The sequence below is a fragment of the Aythya fuligula genome, chromosome 18 (genome assembly GCF_009819795.1).
Source record: "Aythya fuligula isolate bAytFul2 chromosome 18, bAytFul2.pri, whole genome shotgun sequence".
NCBI classification, from domain to species: domain Eukaryota; kingdom Metazoa; phylum Chordata; class Aves; order Anseriformes; family Anatidae; genus Aythya; species Aythya fuligula.
In genome coordinates, this window is record NC_045576.1 from 5,242,737 (window position 1) to 5,264,773 (window position 22,037).

General features: G+C 61.7%; 1 protein-coding gene across 6 annotated transcripts in view; it reads right to left on the bottom strand.

The window, feature by feature from the left end:
• SEPTIN9 (septin 9) overlaps nt 1–22,037 on the bottom strand; it is an 83,224-nt gene that overhangs the window by 17,043 nt on the left and 44,144 nt on the right. The window contains exon 1 of one of the 6 annotated variants that reach the window (XM_032199636.1): nt 14,207–14,598. The exons of 2 other annotated variants lie outside the window; for them this stretch is intronic. The gene's annotated coding sequence lies outside the window, so the exon portion shown is untranslated. Of the gene's footprint in view, nt 1–4,693; nt 4,714–9,025; nt 9,047–10,378; nt 10,467–14,206; nt 14,599–22,037 lie in introns of those variants that run through there. 3 more of the 6 variants (XM_032199637.1, XM_032199639.1, XM_032199638.1) reach the window with 3 other exon arrangements.

The window sequence follows — 22,037 nt, forward strand, 5'->3', positions numbered from 1 at the left end:
TAAATCACGTGGGAAGTGTGCTGCCACCAGAAGCACGAGGTTATGAAACGCTTCAGCTGCTGCCAGCAGCGGGAGGGCTGCAGGTAGGGCACCCACGTGTGAGAGCCCGAAGCACGCTGGCCCTGTAGGACAGGGCAACGGCTACAGGTGAGGAAAATTAAACAAATGGAGTGGGAAATCAGCCTCTGGCGGTGGGGCCAAAAGCCACGGGAGGCGAGGGGTTCCCACGCACCACAGTTTGTGGCCGCGGAGCGCGCAGGCGCACGGCCCCCAAGGTGCACCCGCGCGGCACGGCCAGCAGCACGGCCCCCGCTGCTGCAGCTGGCCCGCAGGAAGAAGGGAGTTAAAGGACAAAGAGTCCCAGCATCTGGCCGCGGCTTGGGGAAATAATAAATAAATATGTCGCAACGAGGAGGGATCTGCGGGCCAACAGGGATGCACAGACACCAACTGCCCGGCAGGCTCCCCAAGGAAATGTTGCAACCCACACATTCGCTCTTCCCTTTGAGCTTCCCATCGAGGCAGCAGCCGGGAAGGAGCCGAGCCTCTGCTAGCAAGCACGGACCCAAGCATCCCGCTTGGCTGCAAGAGATTTGTGCCAGCTTTAAAGGCAGGATGCGGCCGAGCCACGGGACCTCTGCGGCACACGGCGCAGGCACAGGGGGCTGAGCTGATGGGTGCCAGGGAGCGCTCTCGGAAGGCGTTTGGCTGAAGTAGGAAGATCCTGGAATGAAATTGGAGCAGAAGTGGTGGCTGCCCACTCATCTGAAGTAGAAAGACCCTGGAATGAAGTTGGAACAGGAGCAGTGGCTGCCCCAGACAGCTGGATCCAACCCTCGTGTTCTCCACGGGGACGGCGCCAAAACGGCGGCACTCGGTGTGCCAGCACCGCCCGCCTGGCCACAGCGCGGTGGGAAGGGATGGATTAACACACACAGCGCTGTGAGAAACGGCCTGCTTGGTGCTGAGCCCTGGCAGCAGCAGGATCAGGCCTCAAACAGCGCTGCCTTTCAGTGCCACCGGGACCCCACTGCTCCGGGCCTCCCCCGCGGGGGCAGCCGGAAAGCGCAGGGGCTGCTCGGGTCGCCCATGGGACTGGGAGCCCTGCGCTCCCTCCAGCTCCCCTGCACGTGTCCCTGGACAAACAGGAGCTGTGCAGCAACTTGTGCACAGCCGTTCCCAGGTGTCCTCGGCCAGGGAAAGCCCTCCACGCAGGCACTGGAGACCGCAGGGCAGCGTCGAGCACAAGGCAACGCGTGGCTGCAGCATGGGCTGCGGGGTGACATCGGCCAGCTGCTCCCCAGTTGTTTTGCCAAAGGCTCGGGGCTGTTGCGCTGTAATTCATGCACGTGAGATGGGAGCCAAGGCCAACAGCCGCCAAAAGGCACCCCCAGAGCGGGGAGCCCCAAGGGGACACAGCGAGAGGGTCCCCGTGGGGTGGGTTTCGTAAAAAGACTTTGGGGAACCGCTGCACCGACAACAGGCTGCAGGCAGGGTTGCAAACACCAGGGTGGGCTCCCTGCTCCCCCCAAAACAGCCCACCTCGTGGAATCCTCACGGAAAATTTGGGAGAGGGGCCAGCGGGAGACCAGAACTTGCACTGCGGGCACACAAAGCTGGACAACCTTCGCAGAGGCTGAAGCAGGAACGTCTCGGGCAGCCCCACGACCAGCCCGCAGAAGACGAGGATGCTGCACAGAGCTTTCTGGGGTGGGGATAACTCGCCTCAGTGCTAGACTGGGAACACATCAGGCTTCCAGGTCTGCTGGACGGGTTTGTGCTATCACGGAGAGCAGATTCCTAGCAGGGAACAACAGCGTGTATCAGTCAGCTGAGGGCAGGAAAACATAACAGCTTCCCAGGCAGCTGAGCATCCACAGATGTTTTCAAGAGAGCAGCGCAGACCCAACTAACCTTCCAGTGATTGGGAGAAACAACCCTCCAAAATTATGACTGTTGGGTGTAACAGAGACATTTTTAGAAGCAAAGAGTGAATTTATAGCTCCCAGCTAGCTCAGAGCAGACTGGCAGGGCTGCAGAGCACGCCGCTTCCAGGGCTTTTCTACCTTGCACGCCAAACTCGCAAGCTGTCGGCTCTGAAGGCTTTGGCACCGTTTGAGCATCGGGGAAGGGCTGTTCTCCAGGAGCCCCGGAGAAGGGCACAACTTTCCCCTGATCTTCCGAATCAGCACCAAGCTCTCTCGAGCTGAGCACAGCTGCTCGGCCGTGCCCCAAGTGATGATGATGAGGATGGAGGGGAAGGCTGAGCCCTTGTGGGCAGCCCCTCTGCGGGTCCCCCCTCTGCTTCCCGAAACGAGCTGCAGAAACGGATCCAGCCCACGCAGCAGGTTGCAAAGCCACAGCTTTCCCCTCCGAGGGGAGGGCAGGAGGCAGGCAGCAGAGCCAGGGCTGGATGCAAACCCTGCGTGGCCCAGGAGCCGCCCGCAGCTCACCCTCAGACCCAGCGCGGGGTCCTCCAGCCCTGACTGCAGCCCACCCGTGCTGGCCCCAACAGGGGGGTGCAGGAGCACGAGGCAGCCCCCCGAAATGTCAGTGTCCTGGCAGAGGGCCCAGCCTAGTGTCCCAAAGCCAGGCAGCAGCAGCCGAGGGTACCTAAGGGACGTTGCTGTTGTGTGCTTGCAGCCGAGCCCAGCTGGCACAGCCAGGCCCCGAGCTGGAGCCGTCTGCTCCCGTCCCTGGGCACCAGGCTACGGTTTTGGGCTGGCCGCCAGCCCGGGCCCATCTACCCACTGGTTACGCTTCCTCCTCGGCTTGCATTTCCACCGGGCTGACAACAGCCGTGACCCAGAAATAGCAGGGGACGCTCAGCTACACCTCACCAGACCAAATCCTCCCAAGAGCCGGCGGAGCGGCGGCCAGGTGGCCTGCAAGATAAGAGCAAACCCCTTCCCTTTACACCCTCGTGGGGCAGCCTGGGTGGAAACAGAGGCACAGCCAGGTCCTGCTCTCTCCGTTGGGGCAGGGGGGGCGGTCAGCCCGCAGTGTGAATTCATCTGAAGCAGATGAATTCAGGAGGCAGAACCCCCCCCGCAGCATTAACACTGCCCTACAAAACACGGCTGCACGGGATGCTCCGGAGCAGCTCCGGGTGCAAAGCCTTCTGACTCACGTGAGGGGGAAATACATTTTCATAGCGAACTCTGGGGAAAAAAATACAACAAAACAAAACAAAGCAAAGCAAAGCAAAGCAAGCAGTGGTTCCTGCTTTGGGACAAGCACCCCCAGGGGGACGTGGTGCCGAGCCCTGGGCACACGTCGTGTGCGTGCGCAGAGGCTCAGCCGTCCCCATGGGTGCGCTTCCCCCTTTTGGGCTCCGAAAGCAGCCCCCCACAGCCCAGCCCCACTTTTTCCCCATTTTACACCAGACTGGGACCCCGCAGCGCCGCTTCCCTTCCAGGATTAACCCTCCGGCTGCCGCAGGGGCTGCAGGGCTGGGAAGCAGAGCGCTGGTGCCGGGACCCACCGCGCGGTGCCAGCGCCGGCCACGTGCTCGCCCTCCCTCCCGCCGCAGACAGCGGCCGCACGGCCTCGTTTCTGCGACCACGTGAGGCCAACGCTGGGCTGACAGACAGGAAACCGCTCACCGAGACCTGCAAGGAGGAGTTGTTGTTGCTGTCGGCCTTTTCCGTTCGCTGGGAGAAACTTGAAAGAGAAGAGGAGGTCAGAGCCGACCGCCAGGCTCACCACGCCGGCTGAGCACCGAGCGCTGCGCACGCACGTGGGGGTCTCCGGGCACCCGGCCCGAACAAATGCCCTGCTCCATCAGAGAGCCCCCCCGCCTTGCTGGGGGCTCTCCTGTACTCCTGTACCCACACCGTGCAACCCCACGCAGTGAAACACTGGGGCCCGTGAAGCCCGGTATAATTTCTGCCCCACTTTCTGCCCCGCTGCAGGAGGGGACGCGGTGCCAGCCCCCCGCTGGGTGAGGATGCTCGGCACGGGAGGGACAGCGAGGCCCCGGGGGAGGGGGGGGGGGCAAAAAGCACCTCTGCCCCCGCTGCTGCTCATCTGCAGAGCTTTGTGCTTTTGTGCAAGGGGAGCACAAAGCTGCTGAAGCGCTGCGGGATGCTCCCACTGCACGCACCCGGGGCTGGGGCTCGCTGCCTGCGCCCCCCCCCCCAAGCTGCGGCCCCAGGCGAGGAGGGGGCACCCTGGGACCGAGTTGTGCAGGAGCAATGTACGCCCAGGGCCGCTTTTTTTTTAATTTTTTTTCCTTGCCTTTTTCCTTCTCCTGTTCACAAAGGCCAATTGTGTCCGGGTGCCCCGGAACACCACGCTGCAGGGCCAGGCTCAGACCGGGGGGGGGGCTCCCCAGATGCAGGCTCCCCAGCATCTCGCCCCCTTGCTCCAAGCCCCCATCCCCGCCCCCCCAGCCCCAAACAGTCCCAGCATCGCCACGGGGGGCCGGGGGAACAGCAGCCCCCCCTTGGGGAGCCCACAGCCCGCAAGGAAGGTCCGGGGGGGGTCAGCGGGGGGGGTAGGAGTGGAGAGCACCCAGCCCAAGCCGGGGTGCCCCCCTTCCCTTCTAGGCGAACTCGGGGAGTTTGCACCCCCGCCGGCAGCAGCGAGCCCCTTTGGGGTGCCCCAGAGCATGGCACCCCAAATGCGCCCCCCCAAAAAAAATAAATCCCCCCCCTGCCCTCTCCTCCTGCCCCGGGCACCGGCGACTCACCCGCGGCGGCGGCGGCTCCGGCAGCTCCCCGCCTCCTGCTGCTGCCCTGCCTCCTCCTCCTCCTCCTCCCCCTGCCCTCCTGCTGCCTCCTCCTCCCCCATCACCCCTCCTCCTCCTCCTCCTCCTCCTCCTCCCCCTCCATCACCCTTCCTCCTCCTCCTCCTCTCACCCCATCACCCTCCTCTTCCCCCACCACCCTTCCTCCCCCTTCCCCCTTCCTCTCCCTCCATCCCCTTCCCTCCCCCACCCCCCTTCCCCTCCCCCAGCTCTGTTCCGCTCCCTTCCCCCCCCCCCTCCCCAATTCCCCCCCCTCCATCCCGGCCGCTGCAGCCCCGGACAAAGGGGTTGATGCAGGGACACTGCGGGGACAAGGACGCGAGGCGCCCTGCCCTGGGCGCTGCCCACCCCACAAGCTGGCTGCTTCCTAAAATCCAGCCCCTGGAGCTGAATACAGACGTTATGGGGCCCTACAAGACCCCCCTGCCCTACACCCGCACCACCGGGGCTTCTCCTCCTCCTCTGGTTGTGGGGAGAGGGAAGGGGGCGGCTGCGAGGTGCACGGAGCCGGACCCCTTCCCTAATCCCCTACCCCAGACCCTACAGTTCTCGGAGGTCCCATTACCAGGAGAGGGCCTGAGGATGATGGAAGGGTGAAGAAGGATCACGTCTGTGGCCTTCCAGACCCCAAAGGGCTCCCTTTCACACGCACAGCCTCTGGGGGACATGTACTGCCTGCAGGCACCGGGCACGTCCTTGGCCCTGCAGCTCCCTGCAAAACTGCACGGGACCAGGGGCAGGAGAAGAAGCAGGATGAGGAGAAGCAGGAGAAGCAAGAGCAGGACAACCAGGAGCAGGAGAAGCAGGATCAGAAGAAGTAGGAGCAGGACAACCAGGAGCAGGGCACCCAGGAGCAGGGCACCCAGGAGCAGGGCACCCAGGAGCTCCCCACGCTCAGCAGCCAGCAGAGCAGGGCCCCCGCGGTGAGCACCCCGCCGCCAGCAGCAGTGCCGCCCCCCGTCTCCCCTTCCCGACCACTTCCAGCCGCCGCCGTGGCCGAGCCTGCCCCGAAAACGCTGGCTGCAGCCCGTGGCCGAGCCTGGCGCTCCCCCACTTCAGCAAGTGCCACAAATTGCAGTTTCTGAGAAACCTCCACCCCAGCGCTGAGGCAGGAAATCCAGCCTCGGTCTGCTTACGCTGCAGCTGTGCGCAGCTTTCTGCTAGATTACGCCGCGTTTTATGACTTAAAAAAAAAAAAGCCTTAACCCCTATCAATGGGCATTAGTGCTTTAATCTCCCTAATCTCCGGGAAAATCCAGTGCTCGATGCCAGAGCGGGCTTGCCCAAGCAGCAGCGGGGGCTGCTTGCGGGACGCTCCAGCCTTGCGAGAGCTCGGCACGAGGCAGGAGCAGGACGTGGAGCTGGGGAGCGGCGCTGCCCGGCTCCATCGGGAGCTTCCCAGGGGAACCAGGGGAGCGAGAGCCCGGCTGCACCCCGCTTTGCAGCCGGGCCCCTCTGCTCCTGCCCACGCCGCCGGCTCGCCGCCACGCAGCGGCACGTCTGCAGCTCCACGCAGGTGGAAGCACCCAGACCCAACCTACCGCCTGGGTCCTCCCCGCGGTCGCTGCAGCTCTGCAAAGACATTTTGGGGCAGGAGGCGAGCTGCCGCGGCGCACAGGCTGCTCTCCAAGTCAACTCGTGCAAAATGTTTTGTTTCGACTCAGCGCTTTGCCTCCGCGCACCTCCTCCTCCCGAGGAGCGCCAGAGGTGGGGGGGGAGCGAGCAGCAGCGAAGGTCAGCGCTGCGGCATCCTTGGGCTCGGAGAAATAAAACCATGGGGCTTTCGTAAGCGTGCCTTTCCTCCCGGCGGTTTGGGGGCTGTCTGCATGGAGGAGGCACCCACGCAGGGACGGCAGCAGCCTCCGGGATTTGTTTTCCCCGGGGCATCTCTCTGTTCCCAAAGCAGGAGCCCTGCTGCGCTGCTTCTGCCCGTGCCCGTTCCTGGCTCGGAGCTGGGAGCGAGCAGGGGGGAGGGAGGCAGCCTCATCCCTGCCTTAAAACGAGGAGGAGAAGCATTAAGCGACTTGCCCAAGGTCACACACAACTTACAGCCGCATCCAAAGCCCCGGCTCAGAGCTCCTAACCACAAAGTCATTGTTCTCCTCTCAAATAAAATCAAATAGAAGCACAGGGTTAGGAGCAATTCTGGCGAGGCCCTGCTGGTGTTGTAAGCACCAAGGGATTTGAACTGGCTGCAACGAGTTCTGGGGGAGATCCCAGCCATTGTCCTTTATCTTGCATCAGAGAGCTGCCCGGCAGCGGGACCAGCCCTGGGCACAGCCGCCCGGCTCCACCGCTGCCCGGCGCTGGGGAAGACCCCAAACCTGCAGGCGAAGGCAGCTTTACCAGGACTCACCGGCCTGCGAGGGGGATCTGCACCAAATCCCTGGAGCACAGGGAGTGGGGACGGCTTTCCCTGGGTGCACGATGCAATATCGGCGATATTCACCACGCTGCGCCCTGCCGAGCCCCGGCACGAAGTGCAGCGTTTGGGCTTCGCAAACATTTTTTATTTCCTAATGGTGCAGCTGTGCTGACCACCCGCACGGCCCCGCTGACTCCGGTGGATGCGCCAGACGCTCAGCCACCCTGGCAGTGTATCGATGCATTTACCTTCCCAGCTGTATTTATCATAACCCCGGATCGATAGCAGAAGGAAAAGCACAGCCAGAGACCCGGGGGGAGCACCAGCAGATGCAGTCGAAGCAGCAGGACCGTGGAAAAGGACACGGCCTCGTGGATCAGAGATCCCAAAACTGAACACCAAAAGAAATTGTCCCTGCCAGCAAGGGCAGAACGTTCCTCATTGCCAGCAGCACCTCAAGCAAAGCAGCACTCCCCAGCAGCCCTGCTGCAGGCCTGCCCCAGCCCCCAGGCAGGAAGCGCTGGGGCTGATAAGCCCTCGGTGCCCTCTGCATGTCCCGAGGGCCCTGTGGTGCAGAGCCCAGCGCGGCCCCGGCGTTTCCTCCCTCCCACCAACACCCCCACGTCTGAGGGACACCAGGAGCAAGCGGCTCCTCTGGCCCCAGGAAGGCAGGAGGAGGGCAGGCAGGAATTATCGCGCACACGTGCAGCTGGCACCGCGTCCTTGGCACGAGTCAGTGCCGCGCGGGGAGGCCGCACCTCAGCACCCTGCCCTCCCACAGCTCCTCGCCGTGCTCGAGCAACCCGGCGGTTTCCAGCAGGGAAGGGACTCTGCTGGAAGCTGCTCCAGGGTCACACACGTTTGGAAAAAAAAAAAAAAAAAAGGCAGGGGAAAAAAAGTTTATCTCAACATCCTCCCGCTTGCAGGGGTAATATTGCCGCTGGCGTGCCAGTTCGGACAGAGGCAGAGGGCACCTGGGATCTGCTCCCCCAGCGTCGCAGATTTGGGCACAGATTTTGCTCGTTGGGGGCTGATCTGTCTGTGCATTGATGGCTGTGTCTGAGAGGGCCCTGGGACAGACGGCACAGCCCAGAGGGAAGGAAACGCACCTCGCTCTTGTGGCCGGAGTGATGGGTGGGATGGAGACACAGGAGCATGAGAGGCGCGTTGCTCCCTGCCCGCAGCCCCCGGGGATGTCAGCCAGCCCCGCTCGGTCCCAGCTGTGCCGGGGCCGGTGGCCCTTGGGGTTGTGCTGGCTCCAAGGCCTCTCCCAAGCCCTGCGTGGGGCCGGGGTCAGCGGGATAATTGGGTGCAGCTGTGGGGTGCTGCAGAGCACGGCCGCGGCCGTTTGCCTCGGGGCGATCGCGTCTCTGCGTGTAAGGAGCGGAGGGGTGAGGGAGAATGCAGTGGGCATCCCTCAAAGTCCTAAAGGGCGGCTGTTCGGGGGCCCTACCAACTGCTCCTGGTGTCGGTTTGATTCATCTGGGATCCCAGTGGGGAAATCCCTGGTCTGCCCTTACCGGGAGCTGCCCCGATAACCAGCATCGGGCACGGCCACCTTCACTCGTGCTCGGCCATGGCAGGTCAGAGCCAAGCAGCGGGTACCAAAACAAACCCAACCCAACCCAAACAAACCCAATCCAACCAACCCAAACCACCTCCTCGCACCCTGGGCAGGGGAGCTGGGAGCTTCCCAGGAGCCATACAGGCACTTTGGGTTTTTAACAGCCCTGCTACAGGCGGCGATCGAGCCCTCAGCTCCCCTGCCCCAAGGATGCCTCTGCTCCAGCCTGTGCCAGCGCCTGGCTGGGCACCAGCCCCACCTCACTCCTGCTGCCGGCCCCATAAGGGCTGTTTTAGGGTTTCTGGTGCTGGGGAAGGACCCTGAGCCCACCCTGCCCCCTGCTCACCTCCTGTAGCACTGCTCGGGGAAGCTCCTGGCGCCCAGCACAGAGCCATTCAGCAGCAGCTCTGTGTCCCCCCCGGTCACAAGGGGTTAACGCGCTGCAGCTGGGCCAGCAATGCTGCAGGACAAAGGGAGGCTTCATGTCCTGCCATCCGCCAGCGCAGAAGAAGGGGCCCTAATCCGATTCCCAAAGAAAATGTGGCTTTTACAGCCCCGCGCAGCCGGCTGGGAACCCACGGCCAGTGGAACCCGCCGGGGGGAGGCCAGAAAGCTGGACAGAAATCATTCTGCACCAGGAGGGAGAGCTGGATGAAGGCGACAGCCCCCGAGCAGTGCTAGGGGACAAGGGGGACACGTCCCCAGACCCCAGCATCATTTTTCTGCCATTTCCCCCAGGCTGGAGGCAGCGCTGCCCCCAAACTCCACCTGGGTGCCCCGCACACACAGAGCCCCCTGCCAGCCCAGAGCCCCCCCCAGCCACAGCAGCTCCTCCACAGGGGGATTTCCAGCAGATTTGGGGAGAGAAGCTGCGACCCCGGGGCCACCACCCGGCCTGTGAGCCGGGGACAGCACCCACATGTGCTATGGGGGCAGCTGGAGCATCCCCACACCCATGGGACACACGGGATTTGTGCCCCTCGTGCTTCTGTTACCCCGAGACACCGCCTGCCGTATGTCTGCTCCCAGCAGGATATGTCTGCTCCCCCAGCAGAACGTCTCTTCTAAAGGCTCTGAGGTTGGGTACATCCCCCTGGAGCTGCCCACGAGCCCCGTGACCCCACAGGTATTCTGCTCTCAGCACACAAAGTCATGCAGCGTAACCACAAAAGCAGCACAGGGGCCCCAGCTCCCCGAGCTCTTGGCTACGCAGCCTTCCACGTGCTCCACGCATTTGTTTTGTTTCTTTTTTTTTGGTCCCCGACGTACTGAAGGGCCCTGAAATGGGGCTGTGAGCCGGGCACGCATCCTGGGTGCGTGATGGTGCTGTTCCCTACCACCTGCAGCCACGACTGGACGGGGAAGCAGTCCGCAGGGGTTCGCACGTACCCGTGGCGGAGGCCGAGCCTGACGGAGGCAGCTCGTGCTTTCACAAGGCGGTGCCCAAGTCATCGCTGGGCTCAAAACCACAAACTCCATCAAGCGTTGCCTGCGCATGCAAATCTCTCATCGCCCCAGCCAGGCCCACGCACCCTGCGGGGGAATTCAGGCAAACAAACGCCCGGCCCTAGTGCCGGGGAGCCCGGACCCTCCGGCAGCGGCACACGAGCTGGGGCTGCAGCGCCGCTCCCTCTCCGCCCCACGCAGCATCTGCACAGCCCAGCAGTGGGAACGCCAGAAAATAAAGCAGCTCGCTTACCACACGGGACAGTGGCCCCCAAAGGCGCCCGGTGCTGCAGTGAGATGCTCCTGAGCTCCTCTGATCCGTGCGGTCACACAAGTCCACCCCCAAAAGCGGCGAGCGTGAGCCCAGCTCGCGGTGCACGGCACAGAGCAGGCTCCAAAGAGGAGCAGGGACCTGGGATGCGCATGAGGGAAGCCACCACAACGCTCCGTCAGTGCCCCCTGGCCCTAAACGATGAAAGCCACAGACAGACAGCTCAGTGTGCTGCAGCACGGCACCAACAATGGCCCCGTTGGCGCCCAGCTGCTCCCCAGCCCCGAGCGGAGCCGGAGAGCTCTCGGCCCTGAGCGTGTCCAGCCAGACCCACCCTGGATGCTTCTGGTCTGGTTGCACAAGAGGTGGATTTAGCAAGCGAGGACTGAAGCTGTCCAGAACAAGCCCTTCCCAGGCAGGAGCCCCCCGCTGCGCGTAAAGGTGCCGGGTGAGGACGCGCGCCCCGGGGACAGCAGGGAAAGAAAGAACATTGCCTGCAGGCACGAGCCATGAAGCTTCAGCTGCACGGCTGGCTGGGCTGGCACCCCGCTCTGCCTGCACCCCGAGCTGCCTGCACCCTGCTCTGCCCGCGAGCAAACCCAGGACAAACCGCGCTCAGCACATCCTGAGGGTTCCCGTCGTGCCGCTGAAACACACGAGTTCCCGCTCTCCCACGATCGTTGTGCAAGCAGCCGTCCCGAGTGGCAGGAGAAGAATAAGGAGCTGTTGTTAAATTATTATCCTAAAAAAAAGAAGGAAGAAAAGCCCTCCCCTCCCCAGCTGTGACGGTTCCCACTGATGCATGCTCCTGATGCACAAGCAAGGCGGCCGTGCGCCCCGTGGAGCAGGCAGCGCTCACCGGCCTGTGGCACGGCGCTGGGAGCTGGCAGCAGGATCAGGGCCTGTGCTGCCCACCCCAGCCCCAAAAGCAGCCCAGGAGAGGCTGGATGGGGCCCTTCCGAAAGAGCCAGCTCCAGAGAAAAGCAAAGGGGGATGGGGAGGGCGACACAGGAAGGGCCCCCCTGTGGGGCCGGAGCCCTGGGGCAGGAGCCCAAGCATTTCCCCAGCTGGAAGGAATTAGCCCTGCCCCTCCCCCTGCCTTTTCTTTATTTTTTATTTTATTTTTGGGGGGTTTCCCCAGGCTCAGAGGGGCTCTGAGGTGCCTGCAGCCTGCCCAGCCTGAGCACAGCCCTGGGCACAGCCCTGGACCGGCAGTTCTGCTATGGGGAAATCCGTCCCGTCAGCGACTGCGTCCCCTCCACAGGCAGCGAGTTGGGGTCCCAGGGCCCCTCCAGCTTCCTTTAACCCTCCCCTTTCCCCCCCCCAAGCCCTATCACCCCCTCTCCACCACCAGCCTTCAGCACAGAGGCCGCCAGCCCCCCTTACACAGCGTGCAGGCTCCCCGGGGCGCTGCAGGGCCGGGTTTTCCAGCAGCGGCAGCGCAGGAGCCGCGCCAACGCAGACGGCGGGGCCGACACGGGCACGCACGTGCCAGGCAGGCGAGGCTGGGAAAGGAGCCCCCATTGCTCAGAACCAGCCTCTGTGACCCCGTTTTCCTGCTCCCCGGGTGCTCCAGCCCCTCAGGAGGCCGGTCCTGCCTCCCCCTGAGCCATGGGCACAAACCCGGCGCCCACCCCGGCGCGCAGAGCCACGTGCTCAGAAAATCCTCCCCGTCCCGCAGGCCCTGACAAAGCGTTTCCCTGTGCTGACGCCTGCATCATGCCCCTGGTATTTCTCCCTCGCTTCCTCCCCTGTGCTCAGCCACCGCTCTGCTCCCCCCTCCTGCCCTTTCCCTTCCCGTGTGCGCCCCTCGGGCTCCAACTCGCCTGCACCGAGCCGCGGAGACCCCAGCCCGGCCCTCGCCACGGGGATTTGCTCCCCAGGGTTTGGGGATTGCTCGGGCAGAGACTTACGCAGCCGGGGAGCAGGGGAAGGCCAACGCTCGCCGGAGCTGAGGATGCTGCAGCGCCCGTCCCTGCTGCCCCCCGCATACAAGCACGTGGGCCCGCTGCGTCCCAGCTCCCCGCCCCGCGTCTCCCAAACTTCGGAGGAGTTTTCGCCCAGTTCCCCTCGCACGGGGCTGGCGAACCAAATCCCTCCTGGCTCGCTGCCTGCCTCGCAGCCAGACATGAAAAGCACTCGGGTTTCTCCCAGGGCAGCGCGGGTAAATCCTGCCAACATCAAAGGCAGCACAGAGGAGCTCCCCCCCCCCCCATGCAGCGAGGCCGGGGCTGCCTCCTCGCCAGGCACGGCTCCGTGGTTAAGGTGCCGGCTGCACCAGCACTCGAGACGTGGCTGTGATTTTTTTTTTTTTTTTTTTTTTTCTGTCTCTGTTTTAAACTCAGCCACACATTTCCTGGGTAACTTGGGGCAAATCAGAGCCCCACAGCAGCCGGGGAGTGGCTGCTGTGGGTCCGCCCGCTGTCTGCCACCCGGGCACCAACCTTCGTGGCTTCGGGAGGTGCGCAACACCAGGAAATAGCTTCCAGCTCCGAAGGGATTTACAAGAGCCAGAGCAGCACATGGTTTCTTGGCCCACGTCGGAGCGCTGCTCATCCCTCCATCCCACACAGCAGTTGTTCCTGCCAGATCACCGCTCGCCCGGGCTGCTGGGTTAATTTTATGGCTGGAGCACTGAAAGAGCCTTCGCTTAAAGGGGGAGGTGGGAGGGCTGTGCCATTTAACACTTGGCTGTGTTTGTGCTATGATTAATATCATCCAGCGCACAGATACCAGATGTTCTCGGGGCAGGCTGGAGCGCATCCTAAATTACACCAGGGTGGAATTTTTGGGCAACTTGCAGGGAGTGCTGCGGGCAGGAGCTAAAGGGAGAGCAGAGATTTGCACAGATGCACACAGGGCTCTGAGAAAAACACCCTGTGGGGTCACTGCCCGGGTCAGCATCCCAGGCTGGCTGTGATGCCACTGGCTGTGCTTTTTCATCATCAATGAGTTGGTATTTTGTTGGCAATTACTCCAAATCCCACTCTGAAGTTCCCAAATCCCACAGCTTGGGCTGTGACCACATGTGAGCTCCACAGCTCAGAGGCTCCCCAGCCGCTCCCCAGAGGTCTGGCTGGAGGAGGGCATCACTTGCCTGGGGCCAGCCTGCTCCCGGCACCTAAGGGACACTGGGAAGGGGCACGGGGGACCCCAAACACCCTGTGCTGCCTCAGGGATCCTGCAGTGAGTGTACAGCACCCCCACAGCCCCCCAAAGCACCCCGCTCCAGCGGCAGCTCCCCCACGGCTGGCTGCTGCCAGGAGCACCTCGGGGTCACCGACGTGGGCGTCCTGCTAATGAGTTCCAGAGGGGCTGGTCTTTGGAAAAAAGCAGGAGCCAAATCCTGCTGCGTTGGAAATGGCCATCGCAGCTCTTTACAGGCCACACAGTGTCCTGGGATAGAGCTGAGCTCCGTCAGGGCTTCTCCTGGCCGGAGAGACGGGGCATCTGCCCACGCACCGGAGCAGAGGACAGTGCCTGTTCCACCTTTAGGGCTCCCCATACATCGCACGAAACCTACAGAGGTACCCAGGCCCTGGCCCACACACCGGCAGAGCTGGGCACTACTGATTATACGACTGGTGACACTTGCTAGCATCATTGTCACTGAGACAAACAAATAGCACCCAGGGCAGAGGGCACCAGCAGGAGCCGTGCCTCCCTGCCGCACAGCAGCCCCGCCTGCTTCTCCCCCTCCTGGAAACCTCAAACCTGGGCACCCCGAGCAGCCCGTACCCGGCTTTGTAGCATTCAGCTGCAAAAACCAGCAAGGAAACAATTCCTCCTCCCCAAAGCACCGTCACTCACCGCCGCCGTGCCGAGTTGGGCAGCGCCGCGCTGACCGCAGGCACGAGGAGTCCAAGTCCCACGGCGCTGCCCTTCCGTCCCTGCTGAAACGGCGAGGTCTGCCTGACACCTAAAGCCTGCCCTGGCGGAGTTTGTTTGAGCAGGAAGGAAGAGAAAGCTCTCGGCAGGCCCCCGGAAAGTCCCGGTTACAAAGGAGCCCCGAGTGATGCGCTCGCTCCCGGCTGGGCTCTCCCCCGGCTTTTCTGCCAACAGAATCGTGCCGTGCGTACAAAACCGTCTCTGAATCGTAAATTTACACCCAGAAACCAAAAGTAAAAGACCCCCGTTATTCACTTCTTTGAGCAAAGGTTAAATCCAGCTAAATACATCAGCTCTGGAGGAAAGGAGGAGGGCTTGGCAGCCAGGGGAAGGAACGGGAACGTGGGAATTCCTCCTACGATTTGGCAACGCGCTCTTCCTTCTGCATGCGAGCCCTCTGGGGGCTGCTCAGCCTCCTCTAAGAAAGCCCCCCATTCACGGGCCCCGTAAATCCCACGGGACGTCCTGCGCCCAAGGAGGAGTTTGGAAGAGGTTCAGGATGGAGCCGAGCCCTGCCCTGCCCCTCTCCTGCTGCCTGCAGCTCGGCGCTGCCACGGCGGCGGTGCTGAGCCCTACCGGGAGGGCTGCCTGCCACGGGCTCCATCCTTCACAGCAGGCACCCCACCACCAGGACCAGCCCCGAGGGAAGGGCTGATGGTGGTGTTTAACCCCTGTGGGGCTCGCAGCCCCCCCCAGCGTGGCATCCAGCCCCCTCCTCGCCCTTCACCCGGCTCCCCGTCACAGAGCACACCGTGGGGTTTGGGGCATTTGTTCCTCCAGTTGGGGCAGGGCTGTGCTGGGGGATGCGGAGGGGTTAGGACTGACAGCCAAAGAGGTGCTTGGCCACCTAATCCCAATTTTGCTGGCTCTAACAGCCCCCAGGCCATCTCAGTATATACCGTGCCCACAGCCATAATTTGGAGCTGAGTGGGAACCGAGTGCCTGGGGCTCGGCATCACCCCGGCACTACGCACACACAGGACAGGAGCAGCGCTCAGCACCAAGAGCACAGCATCCACACACACGTGGCAGAAGGCAGAAAAGCCTGAGGATGCTGTCTCTGGGCAAGCTGAGGCCCCCCAGTTAGCAGCTGCTGCTGAAGAAGCCCTCCCACAGGATAAATTCGGAGCAGCTCTCCTGGACACAAACCTCTCAGACACCAAGGGTCCCTCCCTGGCCTCCTCCCCGTTTCCTACAAGGACCAGAGCTTGCAGCAGGCTGCAGGACCGGGGCTGGGGATGCTCCACGCAGCAGTCCCCAGGGGCTCGGCACCGCGCTCCCCACCAGCTCGCACAGCCCCATCCCACAAACCCAGCCCCAAGCTGCAGCGAGCCCCATCGCCCCCTCAGCCAGCGCAACCAGACGGGCCCCATGGCAGCCCCAAACCCTCTCAGAGCTGCCTCTGTCCCCAGGAAGCGGCGCCGCAAGCTGCAGATGAAGGCAGATAAGAGCAGTGCCTCGCTCTGCGGCTCTGCAGGGCGCCGTGCTCGCTTCTTGCCCCAGTGCTGCTGACTTCAGCGCTTCCTGGGCCCCAAACCCTGCTGTGCCCCGCGGCACTGATAAGACTCGAGGCACCAGCCCCTGCTCAGACACAAGGCAGAATTGGACCATTTTGGTGCTGAAGGCAAAGCATCGCAGAGGCATCCAAGACCAGACCCTGGATCCGGAGCTTGAGGGCATCCAAGCACAGGCTGAGGTGCAAACCTATCATTTAGGGTATTTTTTTAAGCAAACTCTGAACAAAGCAGGATCTCAGGGCTGCATGAAAACCTGCTGAAACTCACCCCCTGCATCCCCAGTTCCCCCCCATTTTGGATCGAGGCCCCCATAGGGAGCAGCTTTGTCTCCCCGATAGCCGCAGCTGGGCGCGATGCACCGACCTCTGCGCAGCATTTGGCCGAGCCCTTCCCAAAGCCTTCCCAGCCGCTTCCCCCAGCACCACAGCCCGGCTCTCCCGTCCCCGCAGAGCCGTGGGAAGGGGGGCACGTCCCACACCAGGTCGAACTGGCCCGCGGAAGGGCTCAGAGGGGACCCCGGAGGTCAGCCAGAACGAAGAGGAATAAATCAGCCGCCCGGCGATTCGCACAAAATTCCCCCTTCCCGCAGAGCCACGGCTTCGCCACAGCTGCTCGGCAGAAAGCAGCAAGGCTCGAAATGCCTCAGCGGCCCCAAGGAGGACATTTCCTCTCCCGCTGAATTCCCTGAGGATGCCCACGGCCCCAGGAACCCGCGTGGGGAATCGCTTCGCCGACTTCTTCCTCGAGGTTTTGCTCTGAGACGGGCGAGCAGGGCAGCTGCTGCCCTCCAGCCCCTGGCGTGTGGCCGCCCTCCTGCTCCTTGCACCACGTACAAGGAACGGGGACAGCTCTTCCCCCACACCCCCTGAAACCATCCTGCACGGGGAAAGAAGGGACCGAGGACAAAACCCCCAAAGGAGGCCGCTCTGTGCATGGCTCCGTGCACCCACCCAGCAGGGCACCGCAGGCGCTGCTTCGGCTCCTGCCACCAGAACGAGACGTCCCAGCACAGACACAACAGCCTTCGTTTGTCTTCCATTATGGGCAATTTTGGGGATTATCAGTGACTACCAGGGGAAAGGCAGCACGAGTGAGATCAGAGTTGCCCAAGGTGCTGTAGGGCACAGCCTCGGAGGCGTTGGGGTTCCAGCTCCCACCTCAGTGCTCTCCTTTAACCCACATTACTTAGGTCCTTCTCAGACTCCTGCTTGCAATTTGATTAAATTTGACTCAAATTACCTAAATTTCCATGCTCCAACCAACAAGCTGGGGTTTGGAGCAGCCTTCCCTAGCGGTGCGGCGATCCCCTGTGAGCCGTGTCACATCTGGAGCCACACAACCTTCCCCAAAGCTCCCCAAACCTCCCGTTTCTCTTCCATTTCTGTGCATCCCCGTCCAGCACGGACAGGCAGGGAGCTGCTATTCCCTGCCTGGCCAGGTAGATGGTGCTCAGCCAGCACGAAGTGCAAAACTGCTTTGGGAGACAGCTTTCTGACCCTGCCTGAGGCCGTCATTCAGCATTGTTCCTGCTGACAGATGCAGGAGGTCCCGCTCCTGGCCCCAACCGCGCGAGGCTGACTCAGATCCTCGTCATTCCTCTCTTCCAGACTTTCCCCCGTCACTGGGGGATGGCAGGGGCCCTCTCGGTGGCAGATAAAACCGCAGCGAACTCTGCACCAAAACTCAGCGCCTCTCCATGCACCGCCTCCAGCCTGACCCAACCTCCCTCATTTTCCCGACGCAAAAAGCCCTCCCGCTGCCACGCTGCCCCCATCTCCCCACAAAGCCCAAACCCCGAGCCCAGAGCAGCAGGGGACCGTTTGCCCATTTTTCAGGCTGCCCTGGCTCACCCCAGGCTCCTCGCCGGGTGCGGGACGCCCAGGATCGCTCCGGAGCCGCGCTGACACCACGGGAGCAGGAAGCTTCAGCCATTTCCTGCAGGCACCGCTTTGCCCTTCCAATATTTGCGCCTCTGCAAATCGTTTGGGGAAGCAAGCCTGGCAGCTGGGGCTGTGAGAGCAGAGCAGGGGCTCTCCTGGGGAAAATCCGTGCAACCCGTCCAGTCCCTGCTTCCCCAGAGCAGGCAACAAGAGAGAAAAACCCAACTTTGCATGTCTAAAAATGAGACGGCCTCAGTTTGCTCCCTGTTCTAGCGACCACCACACAAACCACTCGAGAGGCTGAGATGAGGCCAGAGCGACGATTCCTGCTCCCCCAGGGCTCTGCAGAGCAGTTTTGGGGCACAGGCGGATGCCTACACTGCTCCCATCGCCTCCCCGTGCTCCTTCCCTGGGTGACACACAGGGGCACCGCCTTGCTGCTGGGGGACAAAGGCTCCCTGGGTCCACAGAGAGGCATCTGATTCACCGAGCTCATCCTTTGCGAGGCTTTTTCTGCCCAGGAAACGAAGCCAGGGAGCAGAGAGGAAATCCCAGAGCTCCTTCGGGGCCGGGCAGGAACCCTTCACCTCCCAACCTCGGGGCGCGCGCTCCCGAGCTGTAAGGGAACTTCTGTGTCCTACTCGAAGTAGGGCAGGGAGGACGGTGTCCCCGAGGGACGGCAGGAGCTCGGATTTCATCCCGCTCCCCCATAAAACAATCTCTGGAGACAGCAGGGGCCACGCAGGGCACCGGCACCACCACGGCCTCATCCCAGCCAGGTGCCCCCAGCCCATCACGGGCGTCCTCTCGTCTCCTCCGAGGCCACAAAAAGGGGCAGTTGGGGGAGCTCAGGGGTGGCACGACCCCAGGGAAGGGCTCAGCAGCCAGTGAACTCAGCCTCCCGCTTCCCCCCCCCCCATTTATCAGCGCGTTGGGCTGCAGGAGGAAGTGAGTTCAGCCAGAGTTTGTCTAAACAATTCAGTTTTATCAGAAACGCTGCTCACATCTACTCCTTCTTTTTCCAGGACAAATCTGGACAACTCCGAGGTAATCTCCATTCTCCTTCCTATCTGCACAAGATGGAAACAGGGGAGGACACGAGGCAGAGAGCATCCCAAACTCCCCGCCCGCGCCTGCTCCACCCCTCCCAGCATCAGGAATCTCCATCACCGTAAATCAGGAGGCAGCATCCATCCATCCATCCATCCATCCATCCATCCATCCATCCATCCATCCATCCATCCATCCATCCATCCATCCATCCTTTGCTCCCTCCCATTCACACGCATCCAGATGTTACCTTCCCTGGACTGCACGACCCGTAAATGACTTCACTGCAGCCCCGAACAGCCCCTTGTCATCTAACCACCCAAGAAAATCCAAGAGAAAAAGGCAAACAGATCACCAAACACATGGGTTTCTGGAGACCACCCGCTGATTTTCAAATTTAGGAGAAAGCAGACAGAAGGGCGGAGCAGCCTGGAGAGGGCTTGATGCAGAAACAGGCGGACATCCTCCCTCTCCCCCGGGCCAGCTGCAGGACCCCCCGTGGATGAAGGAAGCAGTCCATGCAAGGACCAAACCCCAGACCTCTTGCCACATCCACCAGCTCTTTATTAGGACAGAAACTGGAAGGGGTGAAGGGCAGAGGGATTCACCCGAGGTGATGCGCGACTGATGCGCGACTGAACACCAAGAGCAGCTCCTGGCCAGGCTCTCCTGCCTCCCAACCTTGAGTCATCTTCTCAGTGTTTTCCAGGCTCCCAGTCCCTGAATTTATTACCGCTACAGATGGCCATGAACCTCCAAAACACGTTGTGTGTGTGATGGAGCACAGCACCCTCCGTGCTGTAGCGGCAGGAGCTGCACAGCAGGCTGTAACTGGGGACTCATCCTGCACTCCCACGTACCAGCAGAAGGCTGCAGAGGACACCAGCACCTTGCTGCATGGGTTAAAAGCAGCACAGCCTCCTGGATCAGAGAGATCGGCATGCAGGGTAAACACAAACTCCATCCAGAGCCAAAACGTGCAAGGGAAGCGAGCAGGCAGGGTCCCAGCCCAAGCCGGGTGGGCAGTACCCGCAGGCCCCTCCAGAGCTCCCTGTCACACATGGAATACACCCAGCTGCATTCGTGCTGGAGTTAAAAGGAGTAAAAAAGCCCCACAATTTAAGAGAAGTGAGCTAACAACTGAGAAAGCTCCTTAAAGACCTTACGTATCATTAACTTTTATCACCGCCCTCTGCTAGGCACCATTTGGGATTCCCACCTAACCTCCGTTGGCTGAGAGCTCCCCAAAGGGAGCTTTAATGTGGGAGGGGAGGAACGCGCGTCCTGATCCACGCACAGCAAGGGAGGAGGGAAGGGCAGAAGGCAGAGCCATCATAAAACCTTACAGTACTGTCGATAAGCATCAAAGCCAGTCTGATCCCCGAACCTAAGTGAATGACAGCCCACAGCAACCCGCTGGCAGAACAACCCAACCCAAGGGCAGCAGCTTTGCAGGGGGGCTGTGAAGCACCGTGGATAACCAGGACCAGCAGCTCGCACAGGTCTGTCCTGCTGCAGCACCCTCACCCACCTCTGTCTCTGGGAATAGCGGCCAAGGGGAAAATGTGCCTCGCCAAAATGGATGTGTCTCCAGCTGAACTGGGTGCCCAGGGTCTCTCTCTTCACACTCAGCAGAGAAAAAGCCTTTTGGAGACCCAGATGGACACGCAGGCGGTTAGCTCAAGCACAGACCTCTCCGCTGAGATGGGGAGAACACCACACAGCACACACACACGGAGCCACTGGGAGCCTTCCCTGCACAGGTCTCTCTCACTCACAAAGAGGCAAAAGGAGGTAGGTGCTCGGCTCCCACTAAATATTTCCGTGCCCCCTGTGAACACCAGCCGAAGGCCGTGCTGGAGGTGCACCACGGAGCCCCTGCAGCTCCAGACCTCACAAGGGCCAGGGCTGCCAGGACCCCACAGCTTGCACACAGCCTGGACGCGTTCTCTGGGGCTGACAAGCTAGAACATAAATCCAAGGTTATGCTCATTTTTGCTGAAGCATCAACAGTCTTTGGAGCTCAAGATGTTGAAAGATGCTTTTAGTCATTTATAATCCCCATTAAACAAATTGCCTGCGCTATGCAAAGACTGACCTGCTGCTTCTACCGACCAAACTGCAGGCAATAAAACCAAGGAGGAGCCAAGCGAGTGAGAACCCCGTGTCAGCACGGCTGAGCTGGCACAGCGACCTTGCACAGTTTGTTAAAATTATGTGCTTTTCATAAATTCATAAACACGCCAACTTCTGCTGTTTGTACAACACTTTGGAGCAGTCCCTTCGGTCCGGCTGTCTCTCCGAATGTCCTCTGCTGCCTTCATGCCAAGACAAGAAGAAACAATCGAGGAGGGAAACATTTGTGTGATCCTACAGCAATCCAGGTTGCTTCTGCTCTGAGACCCGTCCAGAAGACGGACAAAACAAAAGCCCCAAACTGAACTAAGCTGGAGGAGAGCAGCCCTGTGCCCAAGCCCCCTGCACAAGCAGCTGGGAGGCGAGCAGAGGCAGCCACCCGCGTGGAGCCGCTGCTTCCATTTATAGCCACACTCCCCTCGCCTCCACAACGTCTTGGACAAGACAAGAGTGTCTGTGGGGCTGTTTGTTTGCTGGGGGAGCAAGGAACATGACTGGCCAGCTGTCAAGTTATCTGCTTCGGTCACAACAACGTTTGATCTTCCCCAAACAAGTTTATCTCCGACCCATCTCCACGCGGTTCCTCCGTCACGGTTTATGGCGCTGGCACCGTACCCAGCCTGTGGTGTCCTCTCAGCTGCTGGCCAACAGAAACATCTCAGGCAGGGACAGAGCTCTAGAAATAGTTCAGAAGAAAACTATTTCTTCGCGGCAGAAGGTTCATCACCATTGCCATCACTTCCCTCCCCCGGCCAAGACACAAAACGAGCGGCCGGGCCTTACTGCAAGAGATCAAAGCAAACCCTTTGTTTTTATCTCGGTCAAGATAACGGGTTTTATTTGCCTTATCAGCCTGCAGGATGATTAACCTAAATGTGAGAAAGCTTCATGATGCCAGAGGAGCTCAAGGGTGGGGAGCATGTCCCGGAGCACAACTGCTGCAGGCTTCAGACAAGGCACAGAGCGGGCCCTCGCCCCGGCCTGCACGCGATGCCCGGCCATGGCTGCGGGTCCCGTGGCCACAGGCCATGGTGCTCACCCACGGGCTTGGGTGCAGCTCAGGAAGGGCCCTGCAGCCCCACGAGGCTCCAAGGCCACCGTGAGGAGCCCCACGGGACCCCACAGGCCTGCAGGGCCAACGCGCCGGCCTGGTGCCCCCATGGTACCGCC